Genomic DNA, 12,500 nt, shown 5'->3' on the forward strand with positions numbered 1-12,500 from the left:
AACACACACACACACACACACACACACACACACACTACCATGTGCTACTTCTCATAAACCTGCATGGTAAAGCTTAGGGAAAGAAAACAACCCAAAGAAAAGGCCTTGTAATTCTGACTCTGATAAACACTTGATGGCTGTTTTCTATTTCCTTCCATGGGGGCTGGTGCCAAGTGTCTGGCAGTGCTATTGGCGTGGCTAAATGAGAACAACATGAGCACAACATGCCCGTCAAACTGCAACACACTCCATGCTGAGACGCAGGAGACCTAGGGGTGCATCTCGAGAGGCTAAAACCACTTCCTTCCCCCCTTGTCTCCTCCTGTTAGATTTCACCTGACCCCTGACTGGGTCCATCACAGATACAGGAGAGGACAGGCAGCATAGTTAGGAGGATCGGGATGAACCCGCTAACTGCAGCAACCAGCTTTGAATGACATGCGGTTTGGCTCCTCGGAGAACCTTGGAGTGGTGCTCTCGTGTTTGTGTGCTCACTGTTCACATGCATGCATTTGAGCTTGTGTGTGTTACATGTGCCAATGTGGGTGTGTGCATGTGGGATGAGTGTGTGTAGCTGTGTGTGTGTGTGTGTGCGTGTGTGTGTGTGCCTGTGTGTGTGTGTGTGTGTGTGTGTGTGTGTGTGTGTGTGTGTGTGTGTGTGTGTGCGCGTGTGCGGTCACTGCTATGTTATTCATGGCACTAGCTGTATCTCTGGCCCTGACAGCCCTGGAAAAGCATTGTGGTCTCCAGGGGTGAGCATGCAGACCCTCTTCATCATCATCATCATTATCATCATCCATCATCCTCCCAGGACCCGGCTCTCCACTGAACCACTGGCCTGCCCACACTTACATATTACATTGAAGGAGAGGGAGGGAGGGAGAGAGAGAGGGAGGGAGAGAGGGAGAGAGAGAGGGAAGGAAGGAGAGAGAGGGAGGGAGGGAAGGAGAGAGAGAGAGGGAGGGAAGGAGAGAGAGGGAGGGAGGGAGGGAGAGAGAGAGAGGGAGGGAAGGAGAGAGAGGGAGGGAGGGAGGGAGAGAGAGAAAGAGAGGTTGAGGGATAGAGTGGGAGGGAGAGAGGGAGAGAGAGAGGGTGGGAGGGAGAGAGGGAGGGAGAGAGAGAAAGAGAGGGTGAGAGAGAGAGTGGGAGGGAGACAGGGAGAGAGGGAAGGAGAGAGGGAGAGAGAGAAAGAGAGGTTGAGGGATATAGTGGGGGGGAGAGAGGGAGAGAGAGAGGGTGGGAGGGAGAGAGGGAAAGAGGGAGGGAGGGAGGGAGAGAGGGAGAGAAAGAGAGGGTGAGACAGGGAGAGAGGGAGGGAGACAGGGAGAGAGGGAAGGAGAGAGGGAGAGAGAGAAAGAGAGGGTGAGAGAGAGAGTGGGAGGGAGACAGGGAGAGAGGGAAGGAGAGAGGGAGAGAGAGAAAGAGAGGGTGAGAGAGAGAGTGGGAGGGAGAGAGGGAGAGAGAGAGGGTGGGAAGGAGAGAGGGAAAGAGGGAGGGAAAGAGAGAGGGAGTGAAAGAGAGGGTGAGAGAGAGTGGGAGGGAGAGAGGGAAAGAGGGAGGGAGAGAGAGAGGGAGGGAGAGAGGGAAAGAGGGAGGGAGAGAGAGAGGGAGGGAGAGAAAGAGAGGTAGAAAGAAAATGCGAGGAAAGTAGATGCGGCATGGAGGCAAGATGAAAGAAACAAAAGGAGCAGCAAAATGAGGAGAGGACAGAAAAAAAAATCAGGTTGAGCGTGCGGGTAGGGCAGCTTAGTCGCAGGTTCGAGCCCCCATGTTATCCCCGGCTTGGACGGGCATCCATATAGGCACAATTCATCAGGTCTGCGGGTGGGAAGCCGGATTAAGGGTATGTGTCCTGGCCTCCTCTGGTCGGTCAGGGCGCCTATTCGGGGGGTGGGGGGGCAGGGGGGGAGAACTGGGGGGAATAGCGTGATCCTCACAGGTGCCACATCCTGCCAGTGAAACTCCTCGCTCTCAGGTGAAAGGAATCGGCTGGCGACTGCACATGTATATCGGAGGAAGCATGATCTTCTAGTCAACAACTCTCCCCAGATCGGTAGTGGGGGTGGAGCAACGACCGGGACAGCAGGTGGAATTGGCCAAGTACAGTTGGGGAGAAAACGGGCGGGAAGGGGGGGGGGGGGGACATCTGAAAAAACGTGATTAAAAAAAGAAGAAGAAGAAGAAGAAGAAAGGATGGTGAGAGAGAGAGGAGGAGGTTAAGGCAGAGGACAGTGAGAGAGAGAGGAGGAGGTTAAGGCAGAGGCAGAGGATGGTGAGAGAGAAGTGGCGAAGAAAAACAAATAGAGTAATTAATCACATTTAGATGAAAGAGGGAGATTAAAGGAGATGTGAAGTCCTGTGTTTGGAGGGAAAACAGTCTCACCTCAGGGTCCAGAGGGATATCAAGATGTCTGGGTGACCTCGACCAGCACCCCCCCCTTCCACACACACACACACACACACACACACCTCGGGGGCCCTGCCCAGCTGACCTCGGCTGAACTTCCCAAAGAGGTCAGAAGATCAGATATGAGGAAAAGCCATGAGGTGATTGGCTGACCTCTGTCAACAGGAATATGTCTGTTTGTTGTTTCTGAGGAGTGTGTGCTTGACACAAGAGGGGGAGAGGGAGAGAGAGAGAGAGAGAGAGAGAGAGAGAGAGAGAGAAGGAGAGAGAGAGAGGCTTCAAGGCTTCTCACTCTACTGAGACAGCTCTCCTTTCAGTCAGTGAGGCCCTTCACACTGCTAAGGCCTCATCCCTCTCCTCTGTCCTTGTCCTCCTTGACTTGTCTGCAGCTTTTGATACAGTGAATCACCAGATTCTTCTCTCTACTCTCTCTGATCTAGGCATCTCAGGATCTGCACTCTCCTGGTTTGACTCCTATCTCTCTAACCACCAGGTTCTTTGGCGAGGATCCCTCTCCAGATCCTGTACTCTTAGCACAGGTGTGCCCCAGGGCTCAGTCCTGGGCCCCTTGCTATTCCTTCTCTATATCAGATCTCTTGGCCATGTGATCTCATCTCATGGCTTCTCGTATCACTGCTATGCTGACGACACTCAGCTCTGCCTCTCTTTCCCCTCCTCAGACACCCAAAGCGAGGCACGTATCGCTGCATGCCTCAAAGACATTAGTGCTTGGATGTCTGCCCACCATCTCAAGCTGAATCTTGGTAAGACAGAGCTACTCTTCCTCCCCGGGAAAGACTGTCCCCTCACCGACCTTTCCATCTCCATTGACAATACTACTGTGTTTCCCTCTCAAACAGCTAAGAACCTTGGAGTGATCCTTGACAATCAGCTGTCCAACTCAGCCTACATCGCAGCAACTGCCCGCTCCTGTAGGTTCTCCCTGTACAACATCCGCAAAATCTGTCCGTTTCTCACAAGGGAAGCAACACAACTCCTGGTCCAAGCACTTGTCATCTCTCGCCTGGACTACTGCAATGTTCTTCTGGCTGGGCTACCTGCTGCAGCCATCCGACCGCTTCAGCTCATTCAGAACGCTGCAGCCCGTCTGGTATTCAACCAACCCAAATTCTCTCATGTCACTCCCCTCTTCCGGGACCTTCACTGGCTTCCCATTTCGGCACGCAATAAACTCAAAACACTGGTTGTGGCCTACAGGGCAGTACACCAGACAGCCCCTCTGTACTTACAATCTATGGTCATGCTCCAAATCTCTCACCGTTCCCTCCGCTCCTCCACTAGTGCAGGGCGCCTCGCCCCTCCTTCACTACGGGGGCTCAAAAGTCGCTCATCCCGTTCACGACTCTTCTCGTCCCTGGCACGTCAATGGTGGAACGAGCTTCCACCTTCGGTCAGGACGGCTGAATCACTGCCGATCTTTCGGAAAAGACTAAAGACACACCTTTTCAGGCTCCATCTGGGCCCTTCTTGAACTAACTTCTTTCTCTCTTAAAAAAAAAACTACTAACCTAAACTAAACTTGTACCACTGTTCCTTCAGAAGTTGTAGTTGTCATAGACTGTGTTGCATAGTTGATTGCTCTATTGCTGACAAAAATGTGTTATTGTAAGTCGCTTTGGATAAAAGTGTCTGCCAAATGACGTAATGTAATGTAAAGAGAGAGAGGGAGGGAGAGAGATAGAGAGACAGATAGAACGGGAGACAGAGAGAGAGAGAGAGACAGAGAGAGAGAGAAACTTGCCTGTATTTCAGTTTGACATTAAAGATGCTCCCATTGGACCTTACCCTTTGCAGTATTTGTATTTACTCAATTACTAATTTTACACTTTGATACATATATATATTTACACACACACACACACACACACACACACACACACACACACACACACACACGCACGCACACACACACACACACACACACACACACACACACACACACACACACACACACACACACACACACAGTTGTCACACCTCTTTATATAGACACAGAGTAATGATGCCATTTTAAACAGAGGGGATCAGCGAGCCAATTGGCTTGGCTTGACGAGTTACAGTATGTTGTTATTCTCTATACTTAACAAGAGTTCCCAGCAAGCCTAATGACACTTTCATTGCTGCCCCTTTTCAGTCCAACTCAGAAAAGTCTGAAATATCAGTTGCAGAGAGAGAGCTACCGTTTCATATGTCAGACACTATAAACAGGGCCGCAGTAAAACAGTGTGGGACGGCCATATTGAGGAGGAAGATATTTATATGTGACAATTAAAGGTTAGTGATGTGTGATACGCAAAAGTGCCCGCCTGCAGTTCACAGTACTACAAGTACTACAGTACTTGTAGTGCCTGTTCCTTCATAGCCCGTGTCTGTCTTTTTGTTGTCTCCTTCTCACATTCCTTTTGGTGCTCTTTTTATAGAAGAAAACCTAACGATCTAAGTCAATTATAGACACTATGAACCTTTTTGGATTAAAAGTAGCGCGAGATCCATTCCTGGCTGTTCATTGGCTAATGAGTCTCGCATTTTGGTCCTCCGCTGACGCCACTCTCTCTCTAGAGGACACTAGTACAGCCTACTGCAGTACAGTAAGCATACTGTGCAGTACAGCCTAGCTACTGCAGTACTTTACAGTAAGCATACTGTGCAGTACAGCCTACTGCATACTGTGTAGTACAGCCTACTGCACACTGTGTAGTACAGCCTACTGCACACTGTGTAGTACAGCCTACTGCATACTGTGTAGTACAGCCTACTGCACACTGTGTAGTACAGCCTACTGCACACTGTGTAGTACAGCCTACTGCACACTGTGCTACTGCACACTGTGTAGTACAGCCTACTGCACACTGTGTAGTACAGCCTACTACATACTGTGCACGTGTGCAGTACAGCCTACTGCACACTGTGTAGTACAGCCTACTGCAGTTGCAAGTGCCCTGGCTGCAACACAACACAGCGAATCAGAGACTTATTAGTTTGGCATTGTTAGTTCAGTGCATCAGATTGGAAAGGTAACTTTGTAATGTACACTAGCATACACGCTACACATGCTAATACATTAGCAAGTGTTACACCATCTCCTTTGTGCGGCGTATAAAGGGCTACAAGCTAATAAAGCAGCCATAGTCTCCTCTGACACATGGCAGTGGTATGCACAGTGCTGATAATATGTGTATGTGATTGTGTGCAGGTGTGTGTGCATGGGTATGTGTGTGTGTATGTGCTTGTGTGCAGGTGTGTGTGCATTGTGAGACATAAAGAATACCAGGGGGATCCCCCAAAGCATGACTCCAATTAAGACAGCAGCTCCACAAACAGGTGGAAATCCCCGTCTCTGTCGTAACACCCCCAAAACACACACACACACACACACACACACACACACACACACACACACACACGCACACAGACGCACGCAAACATAATTCATCTTCATAGTCAGGAATTCCCCCAATCACAACCTTTTGAGAACAATAGAGCCGTGATGAGTTGATATTACATCCAGAGAATGAGCAGCTATCGGCAGCTGCTGAGGAGGTGGTGAAATCACCTCCGCTTTGAAGCTCGTTTTCTCTCCCGCTGGCTATGTCATAATTGGCTGCACCTCCTCGAGCAGAGCGCTACACCTCCGCTCACCTGCAGGGCGTGCTGCACAATCACCCAGATGCACAGTCAGGCACTTAGCCCTGATAACAACAACAGCTTGTTCTTCTCTGCGCTGTGTTCAAACACACACGCACGATCGAGGGTTTGTCCCGGGGGCAGTTTTTACACGTGATACTCAAGACAAGAGAGGGACTGTGTCTGTGTGAGAGATGAAATGCTATATACACTAACCTCACGCACAAATCACACCAATCAAAAACAGTCGTTTGGCAGCTGTCCCCCTCGGGGCGCCTTATCAAAATGATATGAATAACTCTGATTTGGCAGGATGTGATGGGGGTGAAGGGAGAGAGGAGAGAGAGAGAGGGGGATTTTGATGCTGCCGATTCCGACCACAAGTGACTGGCGGCGGGGATGACAAATGTGTAATTACGTCAGCTTTTAAGAGTATGGAGAAGAGAGCCCAAAACATGTCAACCTGTGTAAACAAGCCAGCCTAGACGCCAGAATATAATGTCTACATTGTACGTTTCTATAATCCATGGAAATGTAAAATATGGAAAATACGTTGCATAATATCAAGTTTCTACAGTAGACACGTGAATGTTAACGTTATACACATCATAGAGTCTAATAACGTGTATAATGTTAATATTCACGTTCACGACTGTCTTATGTTGAAGTACATATGGGAGGGGGGGGCTTAGGGAGTAGAGGTGGGATTGGTGGACCTGGAGCGTCCCCTCCCCGCCTTCCAAGCGAGAGAGCGCCAGGTCAACTCCCGACCGAGGCATGTCATGTTTCTACGTTTGGTTTGAACCCTAGCCCAAAACATAACCCTACCCTTAACCAAACTGCTTTAGTTGCCTAAACATAACTAAGTTGTTTTACTAAATATGTGTGTTGAATGCATTTGCAATTGCTCCACTGTGATGTCACCCGAGAAGGCAAGAGTCTGTATACCACTTAACCAATTTTATCTAAGAAGAAGGCAATTGCTCGAGTGACATCACTGATGACATCACAACTGCCTGATGACATCACAGTCGAGCAATTGCGTGACATCACTTCCAGTTGAGTGTGTGTGAGTGTGTGTGTGTGTGTGCGTGTGTGCATTCACACCCACCTGGTCCATGGAGGGCTGATGGTTGGCGTGGGGCGGCCCGTGGGGCGGGCCTCGCGGCAGGCTGCGGTGATGCACGTGTGCCGGGTGCGGGTGGTGCTGAGGATGATGAGGATGATGAGGATGTTGATGTTGATGTTGAGGGTGGAGGTGATCTTCCTCGTAGTCGTTATCTGCTATCAGCTTCATTCTGCTCTGAGTCTGAAGAAAAAAACGACAACAACAACAACAGTAATACATAATAACATTTATAGCCAATAATTATAACATGCGTACACTTTATGGCCATTTATTTCTCAACACTGTTTATTTGTTTCCCCGAAAATACTCCCAGGGTCCAAAAACTGGGAGGCTTAAAATGATTACGCAGAGAGAGGGATTCTTGGATGCGGGTTGAATGCATGTTGAAAGCCGCCAAAGATTAAAAAGCCGTGCCGCTAACGATTCCCGACAGCTCATAAATTGAGTGAGTCGGAGTGCCTAATGAAAATATCGTAAGTCTGTCAGATGTCATCCATATTGCAGATTAACATTTAATTGGATCAGACCAATTCGGTCCTAAAGAGAACAGTAAGTGAGTGTTTGTTGCACGTATAGCCCGAGGCCGGAGGAGGGCGTTCTGGCCGCGTTCTGGCGCGCTCCTTTCAGACGTCACTGATTATAAAATTACACTCAAATATGCATCTTTCTGTGCGGCTGTACTGCGACTGTGTCTCTGTTGTGTGTGTGTGTGTGTGTGTGTGTATGTGTGCGTGTGCATGTCTGTGTATCAGTGCGAGTGTTTGTGGGAGAGGCTGTCATACTGCCAACATCAGTGCTCGGGAAGAGAGATAACAGCAGCCCGGGCCGGCTAACGTTAACAATCAGCTGTACTCCAGTGAAGCCAGCTGTCTGGGAGATAGACAGAGACAGAGTGGGTGCAGACATATTGACAAGCTCAGCTTATTCCCCTGTGCTGCACACGCCCTCCCCGGGGCGTACATGCCTAAATGAGAGGGGGGGGGGGGGGGGTGTGGGGAAGGGGGGGGGGGGGGGTTGGGACCGTGTACGGGACGAGGATGATTCGAAGGAACGATATCCCCGCGCATCTCTCCTCCAAAATGTTGCGCGGCTTCTTCTCTCGTTTTTAAATGAGAGACAAGGCAGCCGTGGGACAGACAGGAAGTGAAACCAAACCTGCGTCAGCTGTCAGGATGAGAGAGGAGGGACGGGGGGGGGGGCGGGGGGGGCGTGTTACAGGAGAGACATGGAGCCCAGGGAGACATCGGGCGCTCTAGATGAGCCGCGGAGATAACGAGTCTAATGACTGAGGAAACCAGTCAGTCAGGAGGATCACAGGAGAGGATGTGGCTGGCATATCAGCAGGCGTACAATTACTTTCAACTAGATAAGGCGAGAACGTTGACACCCCGCGGAGAGAGAGGGGGGGGGGGGGGGGGAGAGACGAGAGACAGAGAGAGAGAGACAGAGAGGGAGGGATGGGGGAGGGGTCAGACGGAGAGCAGACCGGTGGTTAGAGAGCTGAACAACAGAGATAAGGGCTAGGTTCGAGGTGGACGGCCCTGCGTGACCTGAGGCGTTCACACTAGCAGGTGTGACAGGGTGGGTTTGCAAACACCTACAAAGCTGACACCTGTCTTTATTGACGCTTGGACAATTACTAACTGACACCATACAGCCCAGGTAACCATACAGCCCAGGTAACCATACAGCCCAGGTAACCATACAGCCCAGGTAACCATACAGCCCAGGTAACCATACAGCCCAGGTAACTGTTTTTTTTTTTTTTTTTTTACGTTTTTTGTTGCGTTGTCTCCCATTCCCCCCCCCCCCCCCCCAACTGTACTTGGCCAATTCCCCCTGCTGTCCCAGTCATTGCTGCACCCCATCTTCACCTGACAGCGAGTAGTTTCACTGGCAGGACGTCGTGCGTAGAAGGATCATGCTATTCACCTTATGCAAGCCCCGCCCACTTGACCCATTGTATCACGACTTCCTGTTCAAAACCCCCGGCTGTTTTACCTGCTCAAACTAGTCTGACAGGTGCAAGCAAAACACTAATGAGGGTTTCAAACTTCCATGATTGGAATGTGGAAACCCTCATTAGTGTTTTGCTCGCACCTGTGTTTATTCTGCCTTTTCGACACAAAATGGCCCCCATGAAAAGGGTCTATTCCCCCAAGTCCACCCCCCCAAACAGACGTCTGGACCGACCAGAGATCATACCCCACCGGTCTTTCCACCCGCAGACAGAGTCGATCATGTCTGTAGGAACGTCTGAGCAAGCCGGAAGTACCGATGCCGGTAGGCGAGTGCTTTTCTCCTCTGCACAGGCCAGCCGAGGTAACCGCTGTACTACTGCACTGTAAATACACTATGCTAAATGAAGCCTTCATATTGTTTTCTTTGTTCTCATGGAGAAAAATTCTCAAAACTAATTTGTGGCCAAGGGTCAAATAGGCTAATATGTGTTTAGTCCTTGCTGTTAATCTAATAAGAACCATATTACAATGTTCTCGTTGATCTAATCACAACCATATTTGGTAGAATAAGAGGCTAAAAACTCATTGTGTGTTTGTATTTGTGTGTGTGTGTGTGTGTGTGTGTGTGTGTGTGTGTGTGTGTGTGTGTGTGTGTGTGTGTGTGTGTGTGTGTGTGTGTGTGTGTGTGTGTGTGCGTGTGCATGCTTGTGCGTGTTAGGATATTTAATGACCTGAGCCACAAACACAAATGAATGAAGTGATGAATGGCTTCTGGAAGAGTCCGACTGTGTGGTCAGGACAGCCCACATGTGGTCATCCACTTTATTCATAACAGGCGCACTCTCTCTCTCTCTCTCTCTCTCTCTCTCACACACACACACACACACACACACACACACACACACACACACACACACACACAATCTCTCTCACTCTCTCTTCTTGTAACCATATTCCCGTGTGTGTGTGTGTGTGTGTGTGTGTGTGTGTGTGTGTGTGTGTGTACGTGTGAACATATGACTATGTGTGTGTATCTGTGTGTGAGTGTGCACACATGAAATGTCTGTGTGGTGGAATGTGTGTGTAATTAGTGTTAATTAGTGGCTCTGCAGAGTAAACAGCTCGGTAATGGCCTCCAGGCCTGCCTGTGGATCAGGCAGCCCTGGACCAGACACAGGTGGCACTGCGGGGGGAGAGGAAGGAGCGGGGGAGAGGAGAGGAGAGGAGGAGAGAGGGGAGGAGATGGGAGGAGATGAGAGAGGAGGAGAGGAGAAGAGAGGGGAGGAGATGGGAGGAGATGAGAGAGGAGGAGAGGACAAGAAGAGAGGACAGAAGAGAGGGGAGGAGAGGAGAGGAGAAGGGAGGAGAAGAGAGGAGAGTAGGGGAGAGGAGACGAGAGTAGGAGAGAGGAGACGAGAGTATGGGAGAGCTGACATCTCTAAGCATAACGTACATGTACTGTACTGGAGTGTGTGTGTGTGTGTGTGTGTGTGTGTGTGTGTGTGTGTGTGTGTGTGTGTGTGTGTGCGTACATGCGTCCACATGTGCATCAAAGTGCAGCTGCTGGTGTAAACATGCCACTGATGATCCGGCCGCCGTGCTCACAGCTGCATCCCAAACCACAGTCCCTGAGCCCTGTAACTCACAAGCCTCCCCTGATTACAGCACCACTGTATTAACACAAGCATCCCCTGATTACAGCAGCACTGTATTAACACAAGCCTCCCCTGATTACAGCACCACTGTGTTAACACAAGCCTCCCCTGATTACAGCACCACTGTATTAACACAAGTCTGCCCTGATTACAGCACCACTGTATTAACACAAGCCTCCCCTGATTACAGCACCACTGTATTAACACAAGCCTCCCCTGATTACAGCACCACTGTATTAACACAAGCCTCCCCTGATTACAGCACCACTGTATTAACACAAGTCTGCCCTGATTACAGCACCACTGTATTAACACAAGCATCCCCTGATTACAGCAGCACTGTATTAACACAAGCCTCCCCTGATTACAGCACCACTGTATTAACACAAGCCTCCCCTGATTACAGCACCACTGTATTAACACAAGCCTACCCTGATTATAGCAGCACTGTATTAACACAAGCATCCCCTGATTACAGCAGCACTGTATTAACACAAGCCTCCCCTGATTACAGCAGCACTGTATTAACACAAGTCTGCCCTGATTACAGCAGCACTGTATTAACACAGGCCTCCCCTGATTACAGCAGCACTGTATTAACACAAGCCTCCCCTGATTACAGCACCACTGTATTAACACAAGTCTGCCCTGATTACAGCAGCACTGTATTAACACAAGGCTCCCCTGATTACAGCAGCACTGTATTAACACAAGCCTCCCCTGATTACAGCACCACTGTATTAACACAAGTCTGCCCTGATTACAGCAGCACTGTATTAACACAAGCCTCCCCTGATTACAGCAGCACTGTATTAACACAAGCCTCCCCTGATACAGCACCACTGTATTAACACAAGTCTGCCCTGATTACAGCAGCACTGTATTAACACAAGCCTCCCCTGATTACAGCAGCACTGTATTAACACAAGCCTCCCCTGATTACAGCACCACTGTATTAACACAAGTCTGCCCTGATTACAGCAGCACTGTATTAACACAAGCCTCCCCTGATTACAGCACCACTGTATTAACACAAGCCTGCCCTGATTACAGCAGCACTGTGTTAACACAAGCCTCCCCTGATTACAGCACCACTGTATTAACACAAGCCTCCCCTGATTACAGCACCACTGTATTAACACAAGTCTGCCCTGATTACAGCAGCACTGTATTAACACAAGCCTCCCCTGATTACAGCACCACTGTATTAACACAAGTCTGCCCTGATTACAGCAGCACTGTATTAACACAAGCCTTCCCTGATTACAGCACCACTGTATTAACACAAGCCTCCCCTGATTACAGCAGCACTGTGTTAACACAAGCCTGCCCTGATTACAGCAGCACTGTATTAACACAAGCCTCCCCTGATTACAGCAGCACTGTGTTAACACAAGCCTCCCCTGATTACAGCACCACTGTATTAACACAAGCCTGCCCTGATTACAGCAGCACTGTGTTAACACAAGCCTGCCCTGATTACAGCAGCACTGTATTAACACAAGCCTCCCTACAGCAGCACTGTGTTAACACAAGCCTCCCCTGATTACAGCACCACTGTATTAACACAAGCCTCCCCTGATTACAGCAGCACTGTGTTAACACAAGCCTGCCCTGATTACAGCAGCACTGTATTAACACAAGCCTCCCCTGATTACAGCAGCACTGTGTTAACACAAGCCTCCCCTGATTACAGCACCACT

This window comes from Poromitra crassiceps (genome assembly GCF_964638095.1).
Source record: "Poromitra crassiceps genome assembly, chromosome: 8".
NCBI classification, from domain to species: Eukaryota; Metazoa; Chordata; class Actinopteri; order Beryciformes; family Melamphaidae; genus Poromitra; species Poromitra crassiceps.